Raw genomic sequence first — 5,831 nt, forward strand, 5'->3', positions numbered from 1 at the left:
GAAAGTAAGTGAAAATAAATTCTCACAATGAAGAGAGTATCCACTGGAGAACTTTCTGTTAATAAAAAGCAACAAATACGATAGAAATTCTAATATGGCCTTATGTAAAAAAATATGCCAACAATGGAGTGACAAAGACTGCCATCTAACCCGGTTTCATAATGTACAGTGATGTGTAAAACCTGTTAGACATGTCATTGTTGGGATCAGAGTTTTTTTTGTTTTTAGTCTTGGGTTTACGGGTTTTGTTTAGTTGTTGCCTGCAGTTTCCTCACCATCCACCAGAGGTCCTCGATGGGCTGAGGCCCTGGAACATGCGGTGGCAGACCCTGTTGATGCACCTGTGGCTAATTTGAAGACGGCTGAAGTGGAGTATTTATCCTGCGGCTGGCAAACATTCCGGTGTCTGAGTGTTAAACTTGAATGGTTTTCTGCCGTCTCCCAGTGTGTAGTCTGTGGATTCAAGTCTCCTGGAACCTTCAGCGAGTTCTTCCTCGTCGTCTCAGGTCCGATCTGTCGGAAGCCAAGTCTCCGAGCGATCACCGCTCCGACCAACCTCCCGAGGAACCGTTTCCCCCTCTGATGCCTCAGGTATTACCTGTTGGAAGCCAGTACCCTTGCCCCTGGATGTATCTGAGTTCTCCGTTTGCCAGCCGTCCGCTACAGCCTCTCTTACCTGTCCGTCCTCCATCGTGCACCGCTCGCTGGATTAGCGAGCTCTGGACTTCCGTCTTCAGTAGCAACCTCAGGCAACAATCAAACCCATTTCAACCCCTTTCCTAAGTAAGATTCTCCGACTAATCTCTGCGTGATCTTTCTGCTACCGACTGTTACTCACATCTGTCCTCTCAGTTGATGACTTTGCAGTCCCAACCCCGTATCCAGAACTCCCCCACCACTTATCTTTATTTAATAAACCTTATTATTGTTTATTATACTGGTTGTGTTCTTAGATGTTGGTACGTTCACTAGAACCCATTATGACAGTCATAAATATGAACAGCTTCTGATGAATAGTATCCAGCCAACATGTGAACTAGCATTAGCTTGTAGTGCCGCTAGTACTGACAGGGAGTTATAAAAGCAATTGTTTAAACCTGCTTTTTTGCCATTGACTCAGAAGTTACTGGAGTGTTTTATGATCCATTTAGATTAATAATTTTGTGGTTTTCAGTAAAAACTATTCAATTATTTGCTGTATTATAGGAATAATAAAATATGGTCTAATGGATAACAAAGCACTGAAAAACTCTGCAAAATAAAAAAAATCTATAGGTATTTTATGAAGCAGAGACGTTCTGTCTAGACTGGGAGAATGGATGTCTAGAGTAGATGATGGTATGCAGCGTTATTGCATTTTTATGAGAAAAGCCTTAACAATATACATGAAACTATTGAAAGGTTTGTGTTTTCTTGCCTGAAATTTCAGGTCTGTTGTTCTGATAAAATAAACAAATTCATTCCCAATGGAGCAGTACTATTGCTGGTTATGCTAACCACTGATATTTGGATAAACTGAACCTTTTGATTAATAAACCTGCTGTAAAACTATATTTTTAGGAAGATAATTATATATTTTAGAGAAATAAAAGGCAAGAATGCCAGTGATGCGTTTCTGAAGGATGTAAAAGGATCAAGGGTTAAAAACAAAGGGTGACAATATGTCGACAAAGAAAGTTGGAGAAGAAAAAAACTGAAAAAAAAGTAGAAGCTGGAAAAATAAAGTGAACACAGAGGAGAAAGTGACAGAGGTAGGAGGAGAATCAAAGTTTTGTTAAAAAGATTGGAATAAACTGCAAGGCGCACACACTCGTTTTAACACCTCTTCAGATCAGGACACGGTCACTCCTTTCGTATAAATGAATAGTAATTGATTGGAGCAAGAGCAGCAGATAATGGCCAGTGTGGCTCCTTCACCACCCACTAATCTACTGAGGAGAGGATACGTAGGTGTGGGCTTTTTTGTGTCTTAAGTATCAGTCTCCAGTCTGTTAGAGGAGTGAATGGAAGTTGTTTGACAGGCAGATATTAGGCCGTCATGGCCAACGTGAATAAAAGAGACTCGGATAGCAAGAACCCGTAAAACAGTCATTAATGTACGCACCTCACTCTCCTCTGGAGGAGACAAAGATGGGAGCGTGTTCGCGGCGGCACACTTAGAGCATCAGATGCAGCCACGGGGGCCAGAGGTGAGCGCAGCATCTCTCCCAGCTCTGAGGAGAACGCAAATTATAGGACTGACACCAGAAACTCATAAAAAGATGTTTGTTTTATTTATGTATGTGCCTTTATGTTCAAAAGAGAGGGAGTTATATGAATGTATAGACAGGAACAGGGAGGTTGCAATCATCAACATTTAAGTCATATTTAAGGCTTTTGATGATTTATATGAACCATTTTACTCCCAGGTGAAATGGTCATTATCAAAATTATACATGAAGACTCAAATGTACACAAAAACCGCCTTTGATATTTGACTCAATGCCCCTTTGCAAAGTGTGCATTGACTGCATGCTTTTTGTAGTCATTAACAGGCGAAACTCTAGCTGGATATTAGACGACTCTTCTCAGCAGAATCAGTTAATATCAGGTGTTTTCACATTAGCCATGTTTAAAACATCCAGTTTCTTTGAGAGGTATGGTTCAAGTGGACTGAAGACCATTCCAGTAGCAGGAAGTGAAATACAGCACAGGGCATTCTGGGTAAATACAACCAAGACAAACATGCATGTCTGTCTAGTACTAGCCAGAGAAATGGCTCCTGGTCTTTTACCAAAGAAACATTTACAATTTGTGAAGAGGACAGTTGCATTCAGTGTCTTATTCAGAGGTTTTGAGTCATTTCCTCCTGTAGTTTGTGTTGCAGTACCCCCCCACGGAGAGGGGTAAATGGGTTGCTCAAAGGGTATGGATTGTTTGACACAGATCAGCTAGAAATGTAACAAACGTAGGTTTGGAGCTCAATCAAACAGAGTCTACCAGACTATCAGGTGTGAAAGTATCCTTGGTTTCCTGAGGCGGACTCAGCTGTTAAGCCTAGCCCAAATATTTTCTATAAAGCAGACACTGTTGCCTTGGGAAGCACATTTAGCAAGCTTACAGTTTCCCAGTTTCCTACTTTATTTTTTCCAGAAGATTTTCAAATGTGTAGTTGCGGCAATGAATTTGTTGAAACATCCAGTAGTGTTCAGATCTCAGTGTTGCATAGTTGGAAATTTGCAATATTTCAGCACCACTGAAGGCAAAATGACAGTCACTGTAGATGAAAGTTTGCATATGTAACAGCTCTGTCTTTACCCGTCCGCCCTGTTATGCTCACTCGGAGGCCGGTTGGTTAGTTTTTAGATGATTTATTGCAATCTGTAATTAGTGGTTGATGAAACACATATGGCACAGTGAGCCTCTCTACCGGTCAACCTATGGCTCACAATAGAGCGCTGAACCAACTGTGTAATTCACAAACAATTATAGTGAATTCCGACATTATATTTTCTAGGCCATTTGATTGTATAGTTTTAGAATACAAATAAAAATATGAATAATAAATACAACAACAGTCATTAAAAGCTCTCTGGGGATTAGTGGAAAAGAAACATGTCATGTTGCCATAGAACCCAACAAACAAACAGAATGGCAACCACAACTGACAAACTGATAATTATAGCAAACTAACTGACAAACTGATACACATATCTGACAAAATAAATTACTGAAATTTAATATAATATAATTACCTGTAATCAGTGGTTGATAAAACACATATGGCGCAGTGAGCCTCTCTACCGGTCAACCTATGGCTCTGTGCAATGCAACAAAGATTCCAGTCACCCTCCTGAACAAACCTCCAACACATTTAGAAGAGAACCGGATTTGTTGACTTACCACAACAGAGCGCTAAACCAACTGTGTGGAATTTTTGGTTTCTCATCCAATTTATAGGTAACCAGTAGGGGGCGCCAAAAACCACCAATTACAGGATAACTTTGAAACATATTTTAGCAGGAATTTCATCTGTATATCTAATACCCGTTACACATAGTGTTGTTAATGTCTTCTGGTCATAAAACCTTTCTCTGGTTCTATCCGTTTGAGCAGATGCAAATTTCTAAGTTTGAGCAGATGCTACAATCTATGGAGAGCCATTTCAGCCAAAATTAAATAAATAAATGGGTNGAAGCCTGAAAACCTAAAATCTTAACGGACTGAATCCGTTGTGTTTTTAGCTAATCTCTGCTGGGTTTGTGGGGCGCAGGTGGTTGCCACGGCAACAGGTTGATTAAACGACAATAAAAAGGTAGGAGCGGTTTAGAGTCATTGCTGTTATTTTACTTTTGTAATCAGACAACCTGAATACAGGTAATTTGACCTTTAGTGAAGGTTCAGAATGAAGAATGGATAAAAGTTGAACTTGTGCTACAATCTTTGCCTCTCGGTTCCTTAAGTGTGCCAAGTGTGGGCCACATGCATACATGTATATGCATATAAAGTAAGTATGACTATTAATTTAAGTACTTCTTTGTGGATGTATAACTTGCCCACCTTTGTTTCCCTGTCTTTGGTCAACATGTGCCTCAACATTTGGTTACTGTTCCTTAGAGGTGGGCAGAGGACCCACAATTTGTACTCCAGGAATAACAGCAGCACTTCAACATGTTTTTACTCAGAGTAAAAAGTAGCTGAATAAGAAATTACACAAGAGTAAAGAAGCATTTGGTAAAAAGTGTATCAGTACTGAGTAACTGATCAAGTTATCAATTATTTAATATCTAAAAAAATTACACAATTAGAGGGCCCAAAATATAAAGTTCAGTGGAAATTTTAGTATTTCAAAGACAAAATGAAAATTTTGCTTAAATAATAGTGATGCTTCATAATAAAATGACTTGAATAAAAGTAAAAAGTAAAAGTATTCCTAAAAGTTCATTTGTGTTTCAAAAAGTTACTCAACTATATTTGAGTAAATGTAATTAGTCACTCCTAAACTCTGCCCTTCTGAGGGAACAGGAGAAGGAACTGTTAAGGAAATAAATTAATCTTATTTTGATATTAAACACTGTTTCAAATAACAAACCAATCAGGAATAACAACCATAACATTATGTTTATTCAAGGGTGAAGGAACAGAATGACTGTGGAGATTCTGTCTGAGAGGGGGACCACGGCTGACACGGAGAACAGTGAGGAGAACAGTCTGCACTGTGAGCAGCACCAGAACTCCTGATGGGTCTCCTTCAGGAAGAACCAGAGAGATGGCCGACCTCCGCAGAGAAGAGTTCACCCAAACATCAGAGGAAAAATGAATGCTGGTGCTCAAACAGAGCAGCCTCTTTTCTTAAACCCAACACACACAGGGTGTTGTGGCCTTGTTTAAAAACCTGCTAACTTCAATTTAACTCAAACACAGAACATCCAGAAATGTGATGAACTTCAGACAGAGTGAAAATAACACAATGAGAAGAAAACATTTGTCTATATCACTAAGTTATACAGGACATTAACATTTTACATTTTAAAGTGTTTGTTCCAGAGCAACTGATACAAACGATAGCATTAGCTCGTCCATTAATCAGATATTTATTGAGGCCAGGTGTGACAGAAGGAAACACCTGAAACATGCAGGGCAGACCGACCTGAGGACTGACTGGTTAAACTATTTCACTGACACTTCAGATTGCAGATTTCCAATTGAAGGCATCCGTAAGTGAATACAATCATTATTTAATAAACTAAGCTGTGTAAAATAACTGTTATGGTTACTATTAATAACCCAATATGTCATGTTTGTTAATTTCTAGTACATACAAGGTACTCCGCTCACTGTTTAGCTTCATG

The 5,831-nt window shown here is 39.3% G+C and overlaps 1 long non-coding RNA gene across 1 annotated transcript; it reads right to left on the reverse strand.

Annotated features, from left to right (window-relative positions):
- Positions 1-3,337: 3,337 nt before the first annotated feature.
- Positions 3,338-4,030, reverse strand: LOC103132518 (uncharacterized). The gene is made up of 3 exons (XR_475573.2): positions 3,883-4,030; positions 3,735-3,799; positions 3,338-3,360 (listed from the first exon to the last, which is right to left on the reverse strand). It is a non-coding gene; the product is annotated as an uncharacterized LOC103132518 (long non-coding RNA).
- Between the last annotated feature and the right edge of the window lie 1,801 nt (positions 4,031-5,831).

The sequence above is a fragment of the Poecilia formosa genome, unplaced genomic scaffold, assembly GCF_000485575.1.
Source record: "Poecilia formosa unplaced genomic scaffold, Poecilia_formosa-5.1.2 Scaffold1102, whole genome shotgun sequence".
Lineage (NCBI taxonomy): Eukaryota > Metazoa > Chordata > Actinopteri > Cyprinodontiformes > Poeciliidae > Poecilia > Poecilia formosa.